We start from the raw sequence: 9,799 nt of genomic DNA on the forward strand, positions 1-9,799 counted from the left end.
AATAATAGAAGAAAATTAAAAAAAGAATTAACTATTCATGAACTGAAACCTAATTTAAATCAAAACACAGGTGTCACCCTATATGTTTTTTAAGTTGGAACAAAATGCTCAAGTACTATTTTATAAAATAGAAACAGCTACCTGATGATGGTCACATGAGTGGTCAAAAAAAAAAAGTTAAATAAAAGTAAACTACACTCAAAAGCTGTGTCTTTCAACATTTATTTACAGCATATAGTGGATTTCCTTTCCTCAAAACAACATAGTGTGTGGGTTGTTACAAAATGTCATACTAACAAGTTCCAATGGGTTAAACCCTTAGCTCAGTTCATAGATCACTTTTTTAGGATGTTTCAGGTTCGATACAGAAATAAGAAAAACTGATGTCCAACTTTGAGCTTGAGATAAGGATTAGTAGTGGGTCTTGCTTGTACGAGGGTAAAAATGTGGTATGTTGAGTTGTTAAAAAGTGCTTTTCTAGCAGTATTTTTCAGAGGAAAGATAACCCTTTAGATGATTTGGTAGAGCACTTGTCTGGTGTGAGAAACGTCTTTGATTTGAGAGAAGTGGTAGGCCTTTTGTATATTCTGCAACATAATATTTGATAGCAAGTAGTTTTTCCATTTAATCTTTTTTCTCATAAAAATGTTCTTTGCCTAAAAGCTTTTCCTACAATATCATATTCCTTTTTTAACTTGTTATACTTTACTTTATGTAATCAATTGTTTTGAAAGAAAGGATAGATATTTTGTGATTACTTACTCAAATCTCCTGCCTCTTCTTTATATAACTTAAAATGTACCTTATTATAAGAATTATTATAGTTACAATTGTTTCTAATGTTAGAAGGTGGTTACCATGCTTTAAATCCCCTTCATTGGTTGAGCTTGCATTTATTTGCAGCACAAAATTTTAAGTTACACTCCATCCACAGATATGTTTCCAAGCTACTGCATTGCATGTAGCCCTTCATATCATTTCAACTTGTTCGTTTTTGGGTTTAAAAACAAATTTTATGTTGTAAATTCAATTTTAGGTAAATCTCTTTTAGTCACTGAAATTAATATTACAATTACCCAAACTTGTCAGCAAATTCAAAAGTAATATATTTTCCACATCATTGTGACTAATTGGTTCATCTCCTCATGTATAGTTATCAAAACATCAGTAAAAGCGGTTTAAGAAAATTCATATATGGTTCCTCCAATTATGCTGTTCTACAAATATGTTGACTGGTATAAAAATTGGGATAAAATGTCCTCAAACTTTGTCTTATATGTATAAGGTTTGACATTTTTATAATATTAATGTTAGGGGCAGTAATATTATTCTTTAAAAGTTGTGTGATTTCCGTGTCTTCTTGATATTCAAGTATGAATAAATAATTAATTTTTGAGATCTTGTCTAGCTCCTATTTTCATTTAATTGAAAACTATTCACCAAAGTTATAGAGCGTTGTTTGCTTTGTGCATATTGTTATTCTGTATACTTAGGTGCATTATTTAAATTTCTTTCTTTGTAGTTAAGCACAAAGCTATACGATGGGCTATCTGTGCTCTGCCCACCACGGGTATCAAAACCCGATTTCTAGTGTTGTAAGTCTGTAGACATACCGCTGTGCCATTGGGGCATTATTTAAGTAAATAAAAATTTGGTGTACTAGTACTGCCATTATAGAAAAAAAAGTAAGCATTGGCAACCAACTTATATTTATTTTATTCGTTGGTATAAAACTAACTAATATGTAAAAATTATAAACTTATTAGGTAAAATGATAAACAATTATTCACGGGGTATGCTTACGAGCAGCTCTTGCATTACATCATTCAATACAGTAACATAAACTATGCTTTGATTTTGATTTACAACTTGTGTGGTGGGACTATTAGTTAAGCAAGGTTGAAAGGACAATAAAACAATGAAATTAAGTATAAACAGATGTAGACTGTCACAAGCTTTAAGCTATTCTGGATGAACAATTGTATTCTGTTACAATCTGCAGTGATTCTAGAAAAAAAAAAGGTAATTTAGATTTATTGTGAATATTTTGTGGTAGTTACAAGGATGGCTAAATCGAATGAGTCTATATAACGTTATAATAGAGAAAATAACAGATATAAAGTTTGTTGAGAAATAAAGATGTGTCTGACTTGTTTGATAACACTCCTATATGTCTAGTGATAGGAAACTTCAATACAAGGTATCCTGATTGTAAGAGGTTTACATTCATATACTTCTCTATGTGACAAAACCAACAACCTTAAGCTATAAAATTTGATTGAATCCTGAAGGATTGCTGAGCATCAAAGCAACAGAGACGGCTCTGTTTTTGGTCCTATGGTAAAGTCATTCTCATTTCAAAGTGTGGTAACTATATTTGTGGAAGTTATGTGAGTTTAAGTGTAGCTATTTTGAATATACTTATTGGAAACGATTATTGAAGTATTTAACCTCGAATTGTGGGATACTACACAAACACTTTTGATCTAAATTAACAGAGTGTAAATTTGTGCTGAAAAGTTGACAATCAATAATAACTGTCCACCCATATGATTCTTTTGAAAACTTGAGCTAGAAACTGCTAATCTTCAATCTGATAAACAAGATGTCTAGTTACAACCATGTCTTGGATTGTATGGATTTCTAGATAATTTTATATCATTGTCTTCCACTCTTCACGTTCACCTGAAACATTAGGTGATCACTACTTACTTAGCTTATGGTTAACATAGATGCCACTCAAGGTAGAGTTAGCAAAAAACAAAGTCTGCACAGGGAAGCAAGAATAAGCCCTATTGAACAATTGTTATAATATGTAATTTTTATCTCACATAGAAGAAATAACTCAGGCTACCAAATTGAAATATTTACAAATAAAAACACAAAATTAAAAGATTCATTAAAACCAAGTAACCTAAAATAGATCTACAATAGTGAAAGTTATGTATAAAAAATTAAAACAATAACAATGAGCAAAATGCAGAATTGAAATAAAATAAAATAACACTTTTCTATATTAAATGACATATATGCTTTCTAGTGGCTCAGTGGTAAGCCTACAGGAGTACAACACAAAAAAAATCTGGTTTCGATACACATGATATGGAGAGCACAGATAACTTTTTGTGTGGTTTTGTGCTTAACAATAACCAACCAATAAAAATATACATTGTTTACACATCCCTGTACAGAGATAACAGAAGAATAACAAGGTTTTGTGAAGACTGCTGTTACTCAACAGTGGATTTTTGGGGGGTATGTCCTTCTTGAGGCACTCTATCTTCTGCTGTTGGAGCTATTGAATTTCATGAGATGACACTACTGCTAATCTTTTCTCATTGGAAGTTGAGCTCTCAACTTCTGGCAGACATTCTCCACCCATCTCAATCCATATGGCTGCTCGGACCTGGTAATGCTGATGTTATTCCTCAATAACCCTCAGTTCTGGTTAGAGCTTTGGTGGAGAATCATAATGGGGCCTAAACTACTGCCAAGGAAGTATTGGAGTGGAAAGGTGCTCTTTCGTCTTCTTCACTTTCTTTCCACCTTTTAACTGATGAAAGGACTTAAGTTTTGATATGAAATGAAACATCTGGAGGATACTGCTAGTCTCAATTACCTCATACTTTTCATCAGCTTATAAACTTATGGAATGGATCAGCTGGATAAGACATTGTTGCATGGGTGCTCTCAGTTGGAGATAGCTTAAGCTACAGAGGACACACAAGATAGAAGCCAAAGCCTCCTCCATAACCATTTGTTCTTCCATCTAAATTTCATTAGAGTTAAGCTGGACATTAAGTAATTTTCTCTTAAACAATTGGCAGTATGTTCTCTGTAGTCAGTAGTGTCAACAGAAAGTATACTCTCCTTACAGCTAGTCTTCAGTGGCACTATTGTGGTTAAAAGATCGGTCTACTGTTCAAAAACTAAGATAACTTGTTGTCAAAATTATGGCTTTACATAAGAGTCAGGTGTTTGAAAACTACAGGGCAACTTACTTGTGATAGTTTATCAGTTCAACAAGCAATGTAAGGTTAAGAATCATGGCTAATCAAGTATCAAGTCATGACCCAATGTTTTCTAAGAAAAATTATCTAAATAAGACATAGCATATGATGCCACATTTCCCAGTATTATTGGTTAATATGGTTAAGGCACTTACTATTCTATTCAAAAATACATTTGCCTTAAGCACTAGTGAATGTCCATTCTACATAGCGTTTTTATATAAGTGCACATGAAGCTATGTTAGCCAGAACTTAAGACTACACTGGCTTTTGACAACAGGGTTATCAATCAGCATGCAGAGCCATCACACATACACAAGTTCTTCCTCTATTTTCTAGTTATTGAAGAAAAGCATTCATTCAAATGGGGAAGGAGGCTAAAACTAGGAAGTAACAACTTATACCAATAGTTAAAATTAAGCTTGTTTGTTTTGAATTTCTCGCAAAGCTACACGAGGGCTATCTGCGCTAGCCGTCCCTAATTTAGCAGTGTAAGACTAGAGGGAAGGCAGCTAGTCATCACCACCCACCGCCAACTCTTGGGCTACTCTTTTACCAACGAATAGTGGGATTGACCGTCACATTATAATGTCCCCATGGCTGAAAGGGCGAGCATGTTTGGTGGGACGGGGATCCGAACCCACGACCCTCCGATTGTGAGTCGAGCGCCTTATCCACCTGGCCATGCCGGGCCCAAAATTAAGCTAATTAGTTGAAAAGAAGTGACTATAATTTAAAATGAAATTACTTGAAAACAATAAATAAATTATATTTCTTTTACTTTTGAATGTAAAAATAATCATGACTTCACTTTACAAATGATGAAGTCACAAAATCCATCAGTTTGAATAAGTGCAGAGTATTCTTTCACCAACACCAATGAAACAAATATGTCCACCATCTTTTTTACTAAGTGTGATGTAAATTACCTAGCAATCTTTTGTCTCTCTCCTAGTGAAAAATGAAAATATTTATGAATGTTTCAATGCAAATGCGAAAAACATTTTTACTACCATTAAGAAAACACTGAATAAGAATACCCTGTTTTTCTCTTAATGCAATCTAAACTCATCACTACAACTTTTTACCAAACATATACATTTCTCACATCAAATCCAAATTGTTTGTCTGAAAAAATTTTGCTGAACATATCATACTTGTGTGCATACTTAAGTACACAAAAACATCCATTCATAACGTAAGCCACAGATGTACAAATATACACATATACCTATGTCAATGTTGCACATTAACCAGTGCATTATTGCAATAGATAAAGTCACAATTTAGTAGCACCTAAAGTCAGGCTTTATGTACATATATGCAGACTTCAAGTAACACACAAAGGATCAGAGAACTTGCATTTCAATTATGTGATGAAAATAAAAAAAAATCATTGACAGAAATAAAAAGAAATGGTGTTCCTACTTTAATCATCCATCCATATTAAATTTTGTATTGTTAACTATGCATATACACAGTCAAACATAGTAGGTGCAGGAGGAATGACAGCAAATTTACTTTTGCCACTATAACATAGTTGTGGTTCCTGCTATCTAAGAATCATGATAAACCATTACTGGAATATACACAAAAACAATAACTTGACAAAAAGTGTAGAAAAATGATATACATTTTTCCTAATTTGTACCATCTATCTCAATTCTTCATCCTGCATTAGATCCCAACTTTATTCCTACTGCATCTTAGGAAGACTAGAAAACATATACCAGATCATCAGGCACAATCTTGCATGGTGATACAATACAAAGTTACATTAATTAAAATGCTATGTCACAAATTTGTCCATGAGGTTTCTACAAGCAAATGCCTACCAAAATTTGCCACAAAACTAGCCTGGGTGCTGGGAAAGCAAGGACTGAAAATTCTTATGTCATACTAGTTTGCCAGAGTTTCTAGTTATCATCAACACTCAAGTCCAACTGTCTTTTAGCCAACTGACCATCCTAAGGTGCAGGTAAAGCAGTTGATCAAACTATGACAATTAGATATCGACATTGTCATCTCAGTTGATCACTATATCAAACTCTACTGGAATTTCTTCATCCAACTCTTCACATACATATACTGACAGCTACGTTCCCCCAACATCAGCAGATCCAAACTCTTTATATTCCAATGATGTGTAACATAGATAATCTCATTCTCCATGCTAGACCTTTAGTCCCATTGCTGTTTTTTCATAGCATTTCTTTTGATGAATAACTGTTTTACCTATTTACTAATGCACAAATTCATTTGCATCAACTACTGCAGAGTGCAGCTACTCTATATGTTCCTATGGACATTGTTGTACATTTGTGCTGGGTAGAGGTATACACATCTAGAGCTGTATTTTTCATCCAAACACCAGAAAATTCACAAAACAGTTGCACATTTGCACAACGTGCCATCATAATGTATGGTAGTTGCTAATTCCTTCAGTATAGCCAGGGTTCTCAAGATTTATAAACATACACTGACAATCTACATTGCCCATTGAGCCAAATCATCATCAGAATGAGAATATGGTTAAGTGCATATATTCATCATACCCAATACTTGACATAACTCCAAAAATAACTAGCTAGGTGGTGTTTTCATCTGTGTGTGGACATTTTCAAGTTCCAAATTGTGGTATCCAATATTCAGCGACCACATATGCAATGAATTGCTCTTATGTATTGACCAATGGAGATAAGCTCCAGCCCTTTGGTGAAACAATTAATGACAGCCAGTGCATACTAATTACCTGTCTCAGTTTTAGGCTGGGGATCAGCTATCTTTGGAGCAATGCTCTGAAGGGAAGAACCTATAAACTTGTGCCAAAGATTTCCCTTATTTGTTCAGTTTTTCTTTGGCATCGCACATGGACCGGTATCCATGCCATTTTCCAATGGTTTTGCTCAAATGCAGCTAGTAAAACCTCTTTCACACACTTGCAATAATACATGACACACCCTTGTGTTATAGTCTTTGTATTATGCAAAGTCTGAAGTATTTACTGGCTTAGAGCTCTAGGAACTAACTTAGCTGCCGATTAGCTACCATGTCTTAGTAGTTCATAATGATAATACATGTTATCCTGCACTCTTAACTAACATGAAAAGATACCTTTTGTGTTTTAAGGCTCATCATTCATTTCAGTAAACTACATACTATACAACTAGTGTTATAATGTTTGATGAATATAACTATGAATATAAGCTAGCACCGATAATCTGTCATACACTCTTCAAGAACTGAAACGCATGTTCACATCCTGCTTCCACACAAAATGCATGTCAATCGTAGTTACTTTATATAGCAGTGCAGTTATCTTGGGAAAATTGGTTACAAAGCATCGATATTATTATGTGAAACAGGGAAACCTGCATACTTCTTGTTTAAACTCAAGTATGGAAAGTCCTTGACCACTAAAATCTTCTCAGGATCTGAAGACACATGATTGAGAAACTACTTTATGGTTTAAGTTTCAAATTTACATCAATGATTTGCTTGCAGACCATTCTCAGCTGTGAAATGAAATGGCAGTCAAAAAGTATTATGCCATCCATATAGAAGAAAACATCTTTCCAACTGCATATGTCTGAGTCTATGCTCCATCAGATTCTCAACAGTATCAAATGCATTCCAGAGAAAGAATGACATGAAGCAGAATTCGTACCGTCCAATACAAGTGCTTAAAATGGTCTTGACACTACTTTCATTGTTCAGTCTGCTATCTCTGTAACGTAAAGCCAGATCTAGTGTATTGAATCAATAGGGATTTTCCAATGAATCAAGGCATTTATCCTTATGCACTAGAAGAAAGAAACCATAATGTGTTAGTCATTCACTCACTGAAATTCCACACAGCCCCTTGGCATTCTCCCTTTCTGATAATCACCGCTGAAGATGAATAAGTACTCTCTGAAAACTGTATTATCCTACTCCAGAACATCTACTTGACTTCAGCACTACCATTATCTCTTGTGCTATGATGAAGCTTGTGTAGATGCATTTTATCAAACACGTCACCTGCATCTGTGTGATACAGTAAGCCACTTAATTCCCACAAACTCAGCAACGAACTGTTTGAGCAGTATGCTGAAATTATGTCTGTGTTGAATTACAACTGTTAGCATGCTCCAATGGTTCAAACACTGATTAAACAGTTGTTTCTCTTGACAATAATCATTAAAGATAGAAGGTGAATAGTCAAGTGTCTACAATTCTAAATGGCAGTCATACAACACCATTACAAGGATAGATAAATGTTCAAGCAAATGTAGTCTGCTTTGTTGGCAGAAAGTGTGTTCCATGCATCATTTCCATTAGTACAGCAAATGGTGCAATGCATTAGCTTACTTCTATACCACATCATGAATATCTCTTGTATATTTAGCAGTATCATTATCTTCTTCTCTACAACCATTGCATATTTATTAGTAGAAATGTGCAACATCACCCCTCGGATAGACCGTACAGAATTGGAGCTCATTGCAAACTTCCAAGTCCCACTGCATGGAACGGGATTTCCTCAACCAATTATGTACAACCACACCCTCCAGATAAAACTGCACAGAAGCTGGGTGCAATATCAACCCTCAGAGCCCATCATACAGAGATGGAGCAAACAACTGGAGGACCAAAAACCATCTACACAGCAGAACACCACCACCACCCTACTCTCTACTAAATGGATAATTTAGTTTTTGTTTATTACTGTATGATCACATTTAGGAGGCTACCTCCATGGTCCATCACCCCAGCGGCTCGGAACTGGAAAATGGCAAGGACTCCCAGAGTTCACTAGGATGCCAATATAATGGATACAGTGCAATGGGTGACCACAAAAACCATATTTTGATAAACAGACCACCCTTGATTTATTCAATTAAGCCCATGGGTTAGTACAGTTCAGAATGGGCATATTAATAAAGAAAATATATTGCAAGGAAAAAAACCTACTAGCAATATTGTGGAACACCCCATCTCAACAGTATGTATTAAAGGCTATGGGTATATTGTATTTAATGATTTCATTATGGCTGTACAGTGCAGATTTAAGATATATTAAACATACTTGGACAGACTACACTCACTGCAGAGCTGGATCCTTAAAGGAAAAAAAGGGCATGCCACTGAAAGAAATTAAAATGTATAGAAAAAAGATAACTTACCCACTCACAGCCTCACCAGAGATTGATGGATGGTGACAGGTGGAAGATGGTTTCCTGACAAAGAAGAAATAGCCAACCAATGAAGATAGTGGGTGACGAACATATGAGGTGTAGCCAACATGCCCAACTGAAGAATTTCATCCAACGGACGACTATGGAGGTGAAATTCCAGGGTAAAGGTAAGGTGCCTGATCTGATGGAAAGACACCTGGAACAGATTTAAGGATGAATAAGCCAATCAACACAAAAGCCGAACCCAATTGGTAAGGATGGAAGGAAAAAGGTCACGAACAGAGGAACATTGCCAGGGGATCAAAAGGCGAGAACAGGAACCACAGAAAGAAGCCATGAAGAGCACATATGGGACATAGAAGTCTATCTGGATCTGAATGGGAATAAAGTTGGTAGGTGGAAGGAAGGGAAATTGTTGAGAAGGAAGAATTTACCTCACGTGCCACCAAATTTTTGGGAAAGAAAGACCCAGATAAAGGAGAAGATATGTAAAATGGTATAGTGCATGTGAAATGTCAATGAAAAATATATCAGACCAACGATGCCCATAGACTAATATTAGTAAAAAATAAGTCTTAGAGGACAAGTGAGAAAAAAAAAGTTCAAACAGAG

Source organism: Limulus polyphemus, unplaced genomic scaffold (assembly GCF_000517525.1).
Source record: "Limulus polyphemus unplaced genomic scaffold, Limulus_polyphemus-2.1.2 Scaffold142, whole genome shotgun sequence".
In the NCBI taxonomy this organism is placed as follows: domain Eukaryota; kingdom Metazoa; phylum Arthropoda; class Merostomata; order Xiphosura; family Limulidae; genus Limulus; species Limulus polyphemus.